This window comes from Carcharodon carcharias, chromosome 13 (genome assembly GCF_017639515.1).
Source record: "Carcharodon carcharias isolate sCarCar2 chromosome 13, sCarCar2.pri, whole genome shotgun sequence".
NCBI lineage: Eukaryota > Metazoa > Chordata > Chondrichthyes > Lamniformes > Lamnidae > Carcharodon > Carcharodon carcharias.
This window is the reverse complement of record NC_054479.1, coordinates 81,518,206-81,535,757: the sequence shown is the minus strand read 5'-3', so window position 1 is coordinate 81,535,757 and position 17,552 is coordinate 81,518,206.

The window sequence follows — 17,552 nt, the reverse complement described above, 5'->3', positions numbered from 1 at the left end:
TATGCTACAATCTTCAGCCAGAAATGCAAAGTGGATGATCCATCTCGGCTTCCTCCAGAGGTCCCCAGCATCACAGATGCAAGTCTTCAGCCAATTCGATTCACTCCACTTGATATCAAGAAACAGCTGAAGGCACTGGATACTGTAAAAGTTATGGGCCTTGACAATATTCCGGCAGTAGGACTGAAGACTTGTGCTCCAGAACTTGTCGGACTCCTAGCCAAGCTGTTCCAGTACAGCTACAACACTGGCATCTACCCAGCTATGTGGAAAATTGCCCAGGTATGCCCTGTACACAAAAAGCAAGACAAATCCAACCCAGACAATTACTGCCCCATCAATCTACTCTCAATCATCAGTAAAGCAACGGAAGGGGTCATCAACAGTACTATCAAGTGGAACTTGCTTAACAATAACCTGCTCACTGCCACCCAGTTCTGCCAGGGCCACTCAGCTCCTGACCTCATTACAGCCTTGGTTCAAACATGGACTAAAGAGCTGAACTCCTGAGGTGAGGTGAGAGTGACTGCCCTTGATATCAAGGCAGCATTTGACCGAGTGTGACATCAAAGAGCCCTGGCAAAACAGCCGTCAATGGGAATTAGGAGGAAAACTCTCCGCTGGTTGGAGTCATACCTAGCACAAAGGATGATGGTTGTGGTTTTTGGAGGTCAGCCATCTCAGCTTCAAGACATCAGGGTGGTGTCCTAGGCCCAACCATCTTCAGCTGCTTCATCAATAACCTTCCTTTCATCATAAGGCCTGAAGTGGGGATGTTCGCTGATGATTGCACAATGTTCAGCACCATTTGCTGCTCCTCAGATACTGAAGCAGTCCACATTCAAATGCACTAAGTCCTGGACAATATCCAGGCTTGGGCTGGCAAGTGGCAACTAACATTTACACCACACAAGTCAGGCAATGACCATCTTCAACAAACGAGAAGCCAACCATCACCCCTTGATGTTCAATGGCATTACCATCACTGAATCCCCCATTATCAACATCCTGGTGTTTACCATTGACCAGAAACTGAACTGGACTAGCCATATAAATACTGTGGCTATAAGTGCAGGTCAGAGGCTAGGAATCCTGTGATGAGTAACTTACCTCCTGACTCCCCAAAGCCTGTCCACCATCTACAAGACACAAGTCAGAAGTGTGATGGAATACTCCCCACTTGCCCGATGAGTGCAGCTCCCACAGCAAACATGAAGCTTGACACCATCCAGGACAAAGCAGCCCACTTGATTGGCACCTCATCCACAAACATTCACTCCCTCCACCACTGACACACAGTAGCAGCAGTGTGTACCATCTACAAGATGCACTGCAGAAATTCACCAAGGCTCCATTGACAGCACCTTCTAATCCCACGATCACTACCATCTAGAAGGACAAGGGCAGCAGATAGATGGGAACACCACCACCTAGAAGTTCTCCTCCAAGTCACTCATCCTCTTGACTTGGAAGTATATCTCCGTTCCATCACTGTCACTGAATCAAAATTCTGGAACTCCATTCCTAACAGCACTGTGGGTGTACCTACATGAATGACAGTGGCTCGAGAAAGCAGCTCACCATCACCTTCTCCAGGGCAATTAGGGATGGGCAATATATGCTGGCCCAGCCAGGGAAGCCCACATCCTGTGAATGTATAACAAAAAATGTTCAGGCAGGCTGCAAAGGTGGGGGAGTCTGTATTAGTCGAGGCAGCTAAGGAAAGGTTTCAGCATGAGGAAGGGCCAATCCCTGATTCAGTAATGTCTCACTGGAATGAACCACAGGCGAAAAGTTGAGTGACAACGTCACCTTAAAACTACAGGCATTGGGTGTTTACCATTTCCCAATGGCATCTACTCATGCTCGCACAGCTCTGCCATCATCTCTCTGGAGAGATGCAGTCTTCATAGGCAATGGTGCTTTGATATATCCATGAAGCTGACTCTCTGATGGTACATACTTTGAGCTGGATAGTGCCTTCTGTGTCTTCTTGCCCCCAAGCACATCCTCATCTGTGTCCTTCCTCAACCCCTTGAGCCCCTTGGCTGCTGCAAATGTACTCCATGTGGCTGCATCCCCATCTCTGTGAGACTCTTCTCCCAGGATGAGTCAAACTCTGAAAGCATAAACCCCATTGTCAAAGGAAGTTTGCTCTGCGATGAGCCTCTCAAGAGCCTGGTCCTGCTTCCAGTGGCTGCTATGGACCCAGAAGACATCGTTCCATTAGAAGTACGTCACTTTGGCCCCTCCCTCTACAGTACCTCCAAACATGATAGTGTCACATGATCAACATACAGCCTGCAGACAGCTTCACAATGTGGCTGCCAGTTCCCATTGCAACTCTACTATCACTCAGATCCCATTTCCTTTGAGGAGGTGAGAATATGACCCTCCATGCATTCCCATGTGCTATATGTAAAATTGCAAGAATGTTGGAAAATATCTGATCATTAGCTGTTTGTGATCTTAATTACCTGCTGTCAGTCTGTCAGCCACTAACCCACATCATAAAAATCGTGATCAGCCAAATCTGCCCAGAGTGTCGTTGCTGTAAGAGTTGGTCACTGAAAATTTCACATTGCCTTAGATTCTTTTTCACTTTGAACGTATTACAGTCAATCAAGTTTGATCAAAGGAATTATGATATGGAGACGATTATGTAGAATGCTGCATGGAAATTTGCACAGCAAGGCTGCTGGTCTCACAAAGGGAGAGCAGTGGAGGCTGGGTCATTCAAATATTCAAAGTTGAATTTGACAGATTTTTGATCTACAGGAGAATCAAAGCTTATTGGGAACAGGTAGGAAAGAGAAATAGAGGCCACAATCAGATCAGCCATGATGTATTGAATGGCGGAGTAGGCTCTAGGGACCAAATGACCTACTCTTGCTTCTATTTATTATCTTCTTATAGAAGGAAATGGAGATAAGACTAAATCTGTGACATTGCATTTGGGGCCATGGTCTGTTTCCGGCTCTCTTTATTTTTATGTACATCTCACACATTTCTGCCATAGACTTCTTTCAGTCCCTAGCACTTCTCAGTTTTTCCAAGTCTCCTTTTCACTGTCTTCTCTCCTATGTTGTTCTTATTTTCTTTGGATAACTCTCAGCATCTTTTTATCCCTTTTCTCTTTGTATGTCTTAGTCAATCTGTTTGGTTTTCTCTGCTGCCAGACCTGTAGTGGAACTTTGACATTAACCCTTCAAGTTGCCATGTTAATTCCTGGGAATGAATAGCTTGTGCGCAACTAGCTAGTTTTTACTGTTGTATTTCTGCATGGACCAGGAGCAAAACTGCTGTTGCATCTCAGCATGAAGCTAGGCATTCCACTCCCAAACTCCCTTTACTGGGGAGGGAGAGCAGAGGGAAAGCCATGGATGGGAAAGAGTGAGGCAGGGGATGAAATGTAGCCAGCTCAGAGATAGACTTCCAGGGAAAAGATGACAAAAGGTTGGGTAAAAGCAGTCTCTGTCTGGGACCAGGAGGCAGTAAAATGCCGATGCTTAAGGCCTATGAGGTTAGGAAAATGCATCCTTTTTCTTATAGTTGAGGGCTGCAATCACCAGAAAAATTACACCAGCAACTTCACCATCTCCAGACACTCTTGCACTTTTTTTAAAAATAAGCTTTATTAAAAACAAGTATAATTGCTGTGATCTTGTGATGATATTGGTATGAGAACTTAACACTCTAAGTATTGAAGTCAGAGACCTATATGTTCATTGTCCTCACCCTGTTTGCTTCATCATGCAGTGGAAGGGAAGTATGGAGCTTTGAACAAGCCGGGAGTGAGACTTTGGGATGAGGAGAGGGGCTGAATAGAGGTCATATATTTACAGTCATATATTCCCAGGCACTAAAGTTTCATGTTTCCCATCTTTTTTTAGACTTATTTCATTACATAAGAAACTTTCTGCCTTAAAACAAAAGGCTGAGGCGCACTTGCAACCAGAACATGCACCATCCACTTCATTGCAGCGCAGTCACCATAGACTGAGACAAAGGTATACTCGAAATGAAGCTGCAACGAGTGTTAGAAAGCTACCTGCATCGCTGGAAGTAAGTCAAAATAGATATTAGAATAACATAGCTAATTTTTAACATGTTTCCATTAATATGATAAAGTCATATCAGTAGCGAGATTGTTGATTTTGTGGTCTTTGTAAATACTGGAGATTATCATTTCTATGAGAGGTACAGAAATCACTGTATTGGTGGAGCATGCTGTTTTGCTTTGAAAACAACTGGATGTGCCAATTCAGCATTGCTGAGTGTTTGCACAGATAAAATTGATCATTTGCCATTCAGATGTGAACCATGAAGATAAGGTACCATTGCAGAACAGCTGGGGGTGTGAGAAAACACTCAACTTAAATAGCACCATTAACATGGTAACATACGCCCAAGCTGCAAATGTGAATTGGAACCTGATTAGAGGAGGTCATTGAAAATTTAAGCTGTGAGGAGCCTTTTGAAAGCAGAAGCATTGTGGCTTGGCCAAAGGATTTAGGAAGCAATCACAGTGTATGATAGCTGAGGACATTTCTATTAATACGAACATTAGACATCGGTCTTCAGAAAAAGACCAAGGCTTGAAAGACCAGGTTCAACAGACCAAGTGGTCTATTGAATCTGACCCACATTTATGATGGCAATGCTGACTAAATTCTTTCTCCCTTTCACAGCCAAGTGATCTATTGGGAGAGGTGCAAAAAAAAGTAGAGAAAAACCTAGGGCCAGTAAGTGAAAACATACTCTGGAAAGTTTTTCTCCAAACCCTCTTAGACCATTGAAACATGTACAACAGATCACATGGACAAGGCATTATTTTCTGGGATCTATTTCTTGATTAACAACTGTATGGAGGAATAGTCCCAATTATTATAAATATGAAAGGAATTAGAGATGTTCTGACTCTGTATTTACCATAGGCTCATTTTTCCTACCATAGAATTGAGAGTTACCAGCCAAGCAGTACAAGGTGGAACTTTTAACTTTCAGCATTACTTGCATTCTTCATTGGCAGTCTGTCTAATGAAGGGGAGATGCAGGAAATTGGATATCACTGGTGTGATTTAAAGACAACAGTATCTCTTAAAGGATAAGTACACTGTGGTTGCAATCAAGTTCATTCTGAAGTGATAAAATGAGAGGCAGGAGATGATGAAGGGCCTCCCTACTTCTCAGATGCAGCTTTGGAGGGGCTGGGGTGGAGGTTGGTCAGTGAAGAGACCTTATATTTCTACCCAATGCTAAGATGGTAGCTTCCGATCAACACTGGGCAAAGGTGGCAAAGTATGTCAGGGCCAGAAGCAGTGCTCAAGGAGCTGGCTGCAATGCATAAGAATGTTCAATACCTGACAAGGGCTACAAAGATAAGATTGCTAACTTATATCTCTCATGATTCCCTCCTTAGCCCTGTATAACCTGTAGCTACAACATGCACAATACCTCCCTCTTGATTTCCTACCACTCTTCCAATCACTGCAGCAAAATGCACTTGCAACTGTTCACTCTATGACTTCCCTCAGATATTTACACCAGTACTATGATTCACACACTATTTTACCCTGACATGCACATCCTTAAACTTCTTGCCAGGCTAATGCTAATGTACAGCTTTCTTTCAGAAGAAGCTGGCACACAATGGCAAGGTGCAGGCAGCTTTAGGAGGTCTACCATTAATGCAAGTATCCTGCCACCCCTGGAAGAGATCATATGGATGCTTGTCAGGCCACAAAGACACAGGGACACTAAGTCAGGGAAAGCAATTCCAAACGGGCCAGCAGAGCGACTGTGCCAACGCTGTGGAGTAAAGCGCCCTCACAGGCGAGATCAATGTCCTGCAAGTGCAGCCCAATGCAACAGGATTGGACACTATGGCAAACTGTGCAAGGCAAGACCTCTGAAACACACAGAAGACCCTATGATTCATGAAGGTCAAGACTGCAAGCCCAGAAGACACACAGCCACGTTTCTTGGGTGAGTCAAAGATCTTGGTTTTTTTATTTTGGAATGCAGACATTTATGTCAATGGCCACGTAATAAATTTAAAATTAGTTACAGTAGCCAGTGTGACAGTCCTGTCAGACAAATAACTGTCGCTGAAAGACCTCTGGCTTCGAACAACGAATCCACCACTTTACAGGCCTGGAGGAATCCAACTTCCAGTCAGTCATCAGAATGATCCTGGAGCCACTGAGGTGGCAACAAACAGATCTTCAAGCTAATCGAGCTATGACATCCATAACCAGCCTTTCTCTCTCCTGAGCAGGGATGCCTGCACAGCCTTGGATCTCCTCAAAACAGCAGATGATGTCAAGACAAACACTGTTAACCAAAGAGAACTGCATGTTCTTGTGTACTCAGATAAGGAGTATTCTGACTGGAACTGCAGCTCTGAACTGTCTCATCTCTTTGTGGAGCAGGTTTGTCAATTCTTTTTATAGGTCCCAGAAAACCCTCAGTGGTCAGACCAAGCAACCACCCAGGAGACAACCGCAATGCCTCCAATGAAAGAGGTGAAAGACAGTGATCAGCAGTATGAGAAACCTCTACCTGTGGCCCCGATAATGGTACAGCAGGTCAACACTGCAACCACTGTGCATTTGCTGCAACTCTCAGCCAGCAAGCCAAAGCCACAAGAGATGCTGGAACCTCATGGCAACCGTCCATGGCCGACAATGAAAAGCAGAGGTTAGGATATCACTAAAGCTACTTCTTGCCACAGAAACGCTCTTCCTCAGCCACGGAGGACATTGAGACAACCCACATGATGACAGAAAAATTGAAGGAAGTGACAAGGAGATGAACACAATGTTCGTCCACCCTGCAAGAAACAAACAGCAACCATGGATCAATGCAACAATTGAACTGACCAAACACAGTTCAACATGAAGGAATGGAAGAAAAGAATGAATGCATAGCCAGATGCCAGCTCAACCTCCAGACCAACAGGACAAACCAGCAATGATAGCCTACCACTCCTCCGACAGAACTGTAAATAAGATATGGAAGATTTAAGACTCCCAGACTGCCTGAACCACTAAACTCAAGGACCTGAAGGCAGGAGATGGGGTAGTGATACTGTAGTAATAATGATAATGTCGGAACAACAATGTAGAGACTGATAACAATGGGACTGATAACAATGTAAGACATGAAGTAAACTAGAACAACTCTAAGGACTCTAAGGGCTTGCACACGAGTAGGGGAGAGACCTCATTGTGAGTGAGACACAGCCAGAGTGAGTGTGGGTATTGGTAATTTGGTGCACAGTGGGAATTTGGTGCATAGGGGAAGAGGTGCTCTTTGCATTTTTCTTTGCTATCCAACTTCTTAAATCTTCAGAGAGTGGTCTTGCCCTGCTGCAGCAGTAGAGGCTACAAGGGAAAGGAATCACTGCTAAGTATTGGTTAAGGTCGGGTAAGTATTTACTGCTTTTATCGCTTATAGTTTCAGGTGTTTTTCTGGTTTATAGCTTGTATATTCTGTAGTAACTAGGATCAGAAAAGAAGGGCCCTAGAGTAATTGATTTAAAAGGTTTAATTTAAAGGGAAAGTCATGGCAGGAGAGCGCAAAGCTGTGGTGTGCTCCTCGTGCTCCATGTGGGAAGCCGGGAACATCTCCAGTGCCCGGGACCAGCATATGTCCAGCTGCAGCTCCTGGAAGCTAGGATTTCAGAGCTGGAATGGCAGCTGGGGACACTGGAGCATCCGTGAGTCTGAGAGCATTGTGGATAGTATGTTTAGAAGGTGGTCACAACGCAGCTGAAGGGACTTGAGAAAGGAAGGGAATGGGTGACCACCAGACAGTCCAAGAGAAACAGTGGGTAGTTCAGGAGTCCCCTGGGGTCCCGCTGGCAAATCGGAATTCCATTTTGGAGGCTGATGAGGGCACTGGTTCCTCCAGGGAGTGCAGACAGAACCAAGCTTCTGGCACCATAAGCAGCCTATCTGTACAGGAGGGGAGGAAGAGAGGAAGACCAATAGTAATAGGGGATTCTATAGTCAGGGGAACAGATAGGCGCTACTGTAGCCATCAACGTGACTCCAGGATGGTGTGTTGCCTCCCTGGTGCCATGGTCCGGGATGTCACTGAATGGCTGCAGGGCATCCTGAAGGGGGAGGGTGATAAGGCAGAGGTCATGGTGCATGTTGTTACCAATGACATAGGTAGAAAGAGGGAGGAGGTCTTGCATCAAGAATTCAGGGAGTTAGGCAGTAGACTAAAAAGCAAGACCTCTTGGGTTGTAATCTCTGGATTACTCCCAGTGCCAGTTGCTAGTGAGCTCAGAGATAAGTGAATAACACAGATGAATACATGGATTGAGAGTTGGTGCAGGAGGGAGGGTTTTAGATTCCTTGATCACTGGGACCGTTTCTGGAGAAGGTGGGACCTGTACAAGCAGGATGGTCTACATCTGAACCAGAATGGGACTAACAACCTTGCGGGCGGGTTTGCTAGTGCTGTTGGGAGGGGTTTAAACTAACTTGGCAGTGGGAGGGGACACAGAATGTTAACAGAATAGGGACACATCATAATACAGTAAAACAATCAAGTCAGAGGGCGTACAGCTGCATTAAGTTTCAAGTGAGTAAGGCAAGGCTGGATGGCCTCTACTTTAAGATCAGAAGTATTCCAGGTAAAACAAATGAGTTAAGGCTGAGGATTGACAGGTGGAATTGTGATATAGTAGCCATCACTGAGACGTGGTTGAGGATGGGGCAGGATTGGCAGCTCAACATTCCGGGATATAGCATCTTCAGGCGAAACAGGGGAGGGGGTAAAAGAGGAAGAGGCATTGCATTATTAGTTAAGGAGTCAGTTACTGCAGTAAGGAGAGATGATACCTTGGAGGGGGCATTGAATGAAGCTTTGTGGGTAGAGCTTAGGAATCAAAAAGGGGCAGCCACATTGTTAGGTGTTTATTATAGACCTGAGATAGTCAGCGGGAAATTGAGGAGCAAATATGTGCACACTTTGCGGAGGTGTGTAAAAACAATAACAATGGGGTAATTATATTAGGTGATTTCAACTTTCCCAAAATTAATTGGGATAGACATAGTGTTAAGGGCTTGGATAGAGTGGATTTCTTGAAATGTGTACAGGAGAACTTTTTAGGTCAACATGAAGAGGGTCCAACAAGGGTTGGCGCAGTGTTGGACCTAATTCTGGGGAATGAAGCTGGACAGGTGGCTGAGGTGGTGGTGGGGGAGCATTTTGGTGATAGCGACCACAGCATGGTACAATTTAAGCTTGTCATGGACAAAGAAATAGGCAAGTTGCAATAAAGCGTTTTGGATTGGGGGAGAGTGGATTTTAGTAAAATAAGGCAGGATCTGGACAAGGTAAACTGGGAACAGTTACTTGTGGGGAAATCTACAGAGGAGCAGTGGGCGGTGTTCAAAAAGGAAATGGGGAGGATACAGGCTCAGCATGTTCCCTCTAGGGTTGATAGGAAGGAGTAACAAGCCCAGAGAACCATGGATGACCAGGGATATTCAGGATAAGATGAGAAAGAAAAGAGAGGTTTTTAGCAGGTACAAGGGGAGCAAATCTGTAGAGGCATTAGTGGAGTACAGAAAGTGCAGGGTGGAGCTCACGAAAGCAAGTAGGAGAGCAAAGAGGGGATATGAGAAAGCTCTGGCTGGTAAAAGTAGGGAAAATCCCAAGATATGCTATAAGTATATCAATGGTAAGAGGATAACCAGGGAAAGATAAGGGACCAAGGGGGTAATCTATGGGTAGAGCCAGAGGACATTGCTAGAGTGTTGAATGAATACTACTCATCTGTTTTCATCCAATAGAATGAGGATGAAGCTATCGAACTCGGAAAGAGAGACTGCGAGGTTCTTGAGCAAATTGATATAGGAAGTGACAAGGTATTGGAGGTGTTGGCAGGCTTAAAAGTGGACAAATCTCCAGGTCCAGTGATTTGTGTCCCAGGCTGCTGAGGGAGGCAAGGGAGGAGATCGCAAGGGCTCTGACCCAAATTTTTAATTCCCATGTGGCCACAGTGGAGGTGCCTGAGGACTGGAGAACAGCTAATGCGGTTCTGCTATTTAAGAAGGGTTGTAGAGATAAGCCAGGGAACTACAGACCAGTGAGTCTCACGTCAGTGATAGGGACACTTTTGGAGAAAAGTCTGAAGGAGACAATCTATCTTCACTTGGAGAGGCAAGGTTTGATCAGGGATAGTCAGCATGGCTTTGTCAGAGGGAGGTCATGCCTAATAAATTTGATTGAATTTTTTGATGAGGTGACCAGGTGTGCAGATGAGGACAGTGCAGTTGATGTAGTTTATATGGATTTCAACAAAGCCTTTGACAAGATCCCACACAGGAGACTTATAAAGAAGGCAAATGCACATGGGATACAGGGTAATTTGAGAAGGTGGATTCAAAATTGGCTTAGTTGTAGGAGACACAGAGTGATGATAGAAGGATGCTTTTGTGACTGGAAGCCAGTGTCCAGTGGCGTACCACAGGGATCTGTGCTGGGTCCCCTATTATTTGTCATTTGTATAAACGATATAGATGACTATGTTGCGGGTAGGATTAGTAAGTTTGTGGATGACACAAAGATTGGCCAGGTGGTTAACAGTGAGGTTGAGTGTCTTGGGCTACAGGAAGATATAGATGGGATGGTCAAATGGGCAGGTAAGTGGCAGATGGAATTTAACCCTGAAAAATGTGAGGTGATACACTTTGAATATTTCCTTGTCAAATTACTCCTTTCAAAGAATGGCATGACACTAGGAAGTTCTGAGGAACAAAGGGACCTTGGTGTCTGTGTCCATGGATCTCTGAAGGCGGAGGGGCATGTTAGTGGGATGGTGAAAAAGGCATATGGGACACTTACCTTTATCAATTGAGGCATAGATTACAAAAGTAGGGAGGTCATGTTGGAGTTGTATAGAACCTTGGTGAGGCCACAGCTGGAGTACTGTGTGCAGTTCTAGTCACCACATTATAGGAAGGATGTGATTGCACTGGAGGGGGTGCAGAGGAGATTCACTAGGATGTTGCCTGGGATAAAACATTTAAGATATGAAGAGAGGTTGGGTAGACTTGGGTTGTTTTCATTGGAGCAGAGAAGACTGAGGGGCGACCTGATCAAGGTGTACAAGATTATGAGGGGCATGGGCAGGGTGGATAGGGAGCAGCTGTTCTCTTTAGTTGAAGGGTCAGTCACGAGGGGACATAAGTTCAAGGCGAGGGGCAGAAGGTTTAGGGGGGATGTGAGGAAAGGTTTTTTTTACCCAGAGGGTGTTGACGGTCTGGAATGTGCTGCCTGGGAGGGTGGTGGAGGCGGGTTGCCTCACATCCTTTAAAAAGTACCTGGATGAGTACTTGGCATGTCATAACATTCAAGGCTATGGGCCAAGTGCTGGTAAATGGGATTGGGTAGGTAGGTCAGGTGTTTCTCACATTTTCGTGCAGACCCGATGGGCCGAAGAGCCTCGTCTGCACTGTGTGATTCTGTGATTCTGTAAATGCATTGGATAAAGATTTGGGGGAGGTGTAGTATAAAGGTTTAGCACATATGGGGTTAATGTGGGACTGAGTACAGTACACCCACACAGTGTTGTAGGAAAGCACAGTATAGACCCAAGCATGGAGACCGTTCCTAGTTTGTACCCTGTACTGTACATGTGTAAAATAGTTCTAGTAGTTAGTAAAGACTTATAGAAGACTATGCAGACTTCTTTAAGACATACCGATCTGTCACCAACACCCTCCTAACTCTGTATGAGCAATTATTAACTAAGGAGCAATGGTATAGTTCTTCTTTCTTCGATCACTGTTTTTATTCTCAGTTATATGAAGCTGGAAGGGGGGTATATGGATGGTAGCTGAGAGCACAATATTAGGTGGATTGAGGGACTGTTGGTGCATTGGGAAGGGAACATTCAAGCTGCTGCCTGAGAGTTCTGGCAACAGTATTGGGCTTCACTCTTCCCCTGAATCCTTAGCTTTCAATCCCCTTCTTTCTGTTTCCTAACTTACTCCTGCTGTTGTAGCTCCAATACTTGCTTCCTTGCCAAAGTAGCACAATGACAAATTTCGACTGTTACTTCGGACTATATTGAAGGTCACCTGCAGATCTAATGGTGTGCTATATGAAAGGCCAGGTTCTGCCATAACTCATTATATATCCGCTGTGCTTCTGTGTCCGGGTTCCTGACAGGAGTCATGATCCTGTCATCAATATTTCCTTTCTTTTGGGACTGGTGCATCAGCTACTTACTTATATAATTTGATGCCCAATTTGACAAGCTTCACATTAAAGAATAAAATCCCATCCTGCAGTAGAGGGCTTAGACTTGTACACGAGCAGGCAAGGTCACGTGAATGTGGATGATGACCCTTGGATCAGGTCTTTTTCTATTTGGCAGCCTCCTTTGGAAAAGTGATGAATTCTTGGCTTGTAGCAAGCAATGCATCTGTGACCTCTTTGATTGGAGTTTGTTACCAATGTCACCCGGTGGATGTTAGCAGGTCCCATGCATAAATGGTTAAGTCAAAGGCACCTTCACAACTTCAGGCATTGCATAGATGTTCTGGTGCTGGGCTGTAATTCTTGTTTCAGCAGGTGGCAGGGATAAGGCCCTGACTCCCAGAGGAACTGGAGCCACCTGACATATTGTAAAGCTGAGCTGGGAGATCAGGTACCTGGATAGTCTAATGGTGTCGGGCCTCCTCCAATCTTTCCTCCTCCATGCTCTTTGAGTAGCCAGTGTAACCAGTTGGTGACAGATCGGTATGTCTTAACCTGCTGCTGCCTTATTGCCTCTACTGCTTTCTGTCATGACTCAGCCTGTCAGGAAAATATAATAATGCTATTGGAATTTATTATAAAATAGTGGTGTGTGTGTGTATTACTTAATTGGATTAAAGGCAGCTAGTCTGAAGGCTTTGGTTCAATAGAAGATGAGCTAGGTTTGTAATGTTAAGTAGGAAAACATGGGAGAAGTGGGAATGTAGGTGTAAAAGGACATTTGTATTTTTAAATAAAGCTTTCAAAGTTTTCAAAGGAGGGGTGAAATGTGTCACCCAGCCAGGTGAAGTTCATAAACATTGGGCAGAATTTTCCTTCCGGTGGGAAGGCCCGGGGGCAGCTGCAAAACTGATCCATTGCCCGCGATCGGGCCTCGACCACGATTTCACGCTAGCTGGCCAATTAATAGCCAGCCAGTGTGAAAGGCGCTCTGAAAGGCTCAATGCTGCCAGGGTGGGGGCAGGAGGAGGGCGAGCGCTGGAAGTCTGCGCATGCGTGGGGGATCACGTGATGATAGCTCAGTTAGGGAGCTGAAGATTTGGACAAAGGAAAATCAAGATTTAATAAATGGTATAAACATGTTTAGGATTGGGGGAGAGTGGATTTTAATAAAATAAGGCAGGATCTGACCAAGGTCGACTGGGAACAGTTACTTGTGGGGAAATCTACAGAGGAGCAGTGGGGGTGCATTCAAAAAGGAAATGGGGAGGGTACAAGCTCAACATGTTCCCTCTAGGTTGATAGGAAGGAGTAACAAGCCCAGAGAACCATGGATGACCAGAGATATTCATGTTACAATGAGAAGGAAAAGAGAGGCTTTTAGCAGGTACAAGGGAAGCAAATCAGCAGATGCATTAGTGGAGTACAGAAAGTGCAGGATGGAGCTTAAGAAAGCAATTAGGAGGGCAAAGAGGGGGCTATGAGAAAGCTCTGGCTGGTAAAGGTAGGCAAAATCCCAAGATATGCTATAAGTATATCAATGGTAAGAGGATGATCAGGGAAAGAGTAGGGCCAATTAGGGACCAAGGGGGTAATCTATGGGTGGAGCCAGACGACATCGCTAGTGTGTTGAATGAATACTTCACATCCGTCTTCACCCAAGAGAGTGAGGATGAAGGTATCGAACTCAGGGAGAGAGACTGTGAGGTTCTTAAGCAAATTGATTTTGGGAGTGACAAGAATATTGGAGGTGTTGGCAGGCTTAAAAGTGGACAAATCTCCAGGTCCAGATGTTTTGTGTCCCCGGCTGCTGAGGGAGGCAAGGGAGGAGACCGCAGGGGCTCTGACCCAAATTTTTAATTCCTCTCTGGCCATAGGGGAGGTGCCAGAGGACTGGAGAACAGTTAATGTGGTGCTGCTATTTAAAAAAGGTTGTAGAGATAAGCCAGGGAACTACAGACCAGTGAGTCTCACGTCAGTGGTAGGGAAACTATTGGAGAAAATTCTGAAGGAGAGAATCTATCTCCACTTGGAGAGGCAAGGTTTGATCAGGGATAGTCAGCATGGCTTTGTCAGAGGGAGGTCATGCCTAATAAATTTGATTGAATTTTTTGAGGAGGTGACCAGGTGTGCAGATGAGGGCAGTGCAGTTGATGTAGTTTATATGGATTTCAGCAAAGCCTTTGACATGGTCCCACATGGGAGACATATAGAAGGCAAATGCACATGGGATACAGGGTAATTTGAGAAGGTGGATTCAAAATTGGCTTAGTTGTAGGAGACACAGAGTGATGATAGAAGGATGCTTTTGTGACTGGAAGCCAGTGTCCAGTGGCGTACCACAGGGATCTGTGCTGGGTCCCCTATTATTTGTCATTTGTATAAACGATATAGATGACTATGTTGCGGGTAGGATTAGTAAGTTTGTGGATGACACAAAGATTGGCCATGTGGCTAACAGTGAGGTTGAGTGTTTTGGGCTACAGGAAGATATACACGGGATGGTCAAATGGGCAGATAAGTGGCAGATGGAATTTAACCCTGAAAAATGTGAGGTGATACACTTTGAAAGGAGTAATTTGACAAGGAAATATTCAATCAACGGCATGACAGTAGGGAGTTCTGAGGAACAAAGGGACCTTGGTGTTTGTGTCCATGGATCTCTGAAGGCGGAGGGGCATGTTAGTGGGATGGTGAAAAAGGCATATGGGACACTTGCCTTTAACAATTGAGGCATAGATTACAAAAGTAGGGAGGTCATGTTGGAGTTGTATAGAACCTTGGTGAGGCCACAGCTGGAGCACTGTGTACAGTTCTGGTCGCCACATTATAGGAAGGATGTGATTGCACTGGAGGGGGTGCAGAGGAGATTCACTAGGATGTTGCCTGGGATGAAACATTTAAGATATGAAGAGAGGTTGGAGACACTTGGGTTGAGCTGGCAGCAAAAAATGCATCTTTTTTTTTATTCGTTCATGGGATGTGGGCATTGCTTGGCTAGGCCATCATTTTTTGTCCAACACTATTGTCGAGGGTGGAAGAGGCCACAGAAGACGCCACTATCCTCCTGCCAGGGTTTACAGGCAGCGAAGCAGCTACCTCAACATGTCTGAGGTGCAGTGCTGAAGGAGGCTCTGTCTGTCAAGGGAGACAGTCAACTCTATCTGTCAGATGATTGGCCCTGAGATCTCAGCTAACTGTGTGGGTGGACACCCCATGCCAACAACTCTGAAGCTCACAGTTGCCCTCCACTTCTATGCCTCTGGCTCCTTCCAGGGCTCAGTGGGTGATCTTTGCTGTGTCTCCCAATCAGCTGTCCACACTTGTGTCAAGCAGGTTACAGACGCTCTGTTCAGGCAGGCATTGACCTTCATCCACTTCTGCTGGGACCAGGCAAGTCAGGCACAGTGAGCCAGAGGCTTCGCAGCCATTGCTGACTTCCCCCATGTCCAGGGTGCAATAGATTGCACACATGTGGCCATCAAGGTGCCAGCAGGTGAACCCAGTGCCTTCGTCAACAGGAAGGGCTTCCACTCCATGAATGTGCAGATAGTGTGTGGTCACAGGATACTGATTCTGCAAGTCTGTGCAAGGTACCCAGACAGCTCCGACAACGCCGACATCCTTAGACATTCCCAGGTGCTGGGGCTCTTCAGTGCTCTGGCTCAGCTTGATGGATGGCTGCTGGGTGACAAGGGCTATCCCCTCAGAAGGGAGCTCATGACACCTCTCCGCCATCCAATATCAGAAGCTGAGCAGTGGTAGAATAGGAGCCACGCCTCCACAAGGGCTGTGGTGGAGAGAGCCATTGGTCTTCTCAAGATGCACTTCTGATGCCTGAACTACTCAGGGGTCCCACTTCAGTCACCCCCAGAATGTGTGTCGGCGATAGTGGCTGCATGCTGCGCTCTACACAATCTTACGCTGGAAATGGGGGGACGCAGTGGACGATGAAGATGTTGATGCAGCGTCTGCGGCTGCACACAATGAGTCCAGCAGCGATCCTGAGGATGTGCATGCAGAGGGGAATGCTGAGGGGCTAGACACTGACCTGGACTACACCAAGGAGGCAGGAACACCTGGGAGACATTAATCCAACGATCCTTCAGCTAGCACAACACAAATGGATCATCAGGACCAGCCTTGCCTGGCGCATCCATACTCGTTACCCACGTGCAAAATCTGTCAGGTCATCAGCAGGAATTTAGGGCTTTGGACATAAATTTGAATGTCCAAACAAACGTGATATTTCCCTTAAACATACACATGCAGAACAAACGAGCCACCCTCAGCCATGGTCACACATCTGATTTTTAATTTTAACATCAGATGCTCTCCCAATATTGTAAGCAAGCAAAAATAAATTAAAAGGACCTAATCTCGGGCCAACGCAAAAGCACCAGTGAGAAACCCGTGGTGTGCCTAAGGTGCCTTATGCTTATGTTTATGGGTGCTACATCTTGGTGCTGCCCCATTGCTGGAGACAGCCTGCCGACTCTGCTGTCCTGTTGGCCTCGATGACCTTGGCAAACATCCTCTGGCCCATGAAGCCTGTTGCTGGGCCCACCTGAGAGGGATCTTCCAGTTGCATAGCTGGCATCTCCCCAGCCATCGCAGCATCACCAGATGAAGCGGTCACTGGGAGAGGGGCGGAGCAGCTGGTGCCTTCATCCGGAGCGCCGTGAGAGGAGCCCACAGATATGACAGGAAGTTGCTGCGCCGATGTGAGGTCACCACGGACCTCCCTGCTCACTGTGGATGGATGGGCAACGAGCTGGGAAGCTTGAAGCCCACACCATCTCCCACATTTGCACTGACCAGCTGTGGCCACTGGCTCTGTGAGTGTTTGCAGGTCCGAGTGTAACCCCAGGAGAACCTACTTGTTCTCCTGGAGACCCGTCTCTACGAGAACCGCCACTTTCTCCATGGAGGAAGCATGACACTCTGCCATGGGGGCTCATTGCATCAGTGATGCTCCGCGTGGACTCCTCCACCACGGACACCAAGTGAAGCATAGCCTGACGTATCTCCCAGATGCTCCCGCACACTCGGCCGCATATCCTGCAGCTGCTGCATCGCGGACGACTCCAGAGGCACATCATCCGATGCTGACTGAGCATGTGCCTGATCCCCTGCAATCCTCCAACTGCTGGCGTTATCGGCACTCTGTCTCTGCCAGCTCCTCCAGCGAATGTGAAGTGCCCTCTCCACTGTGCCCTGGGACACTAGCCTATGTTCCACTGCCCGCTGAGTTGCTAGTATCTGCGCTGTTGCCTGCCTCGCAGAAATGGTGTGACGCAGGTGACAGTTGAGGGCCCTCAGGT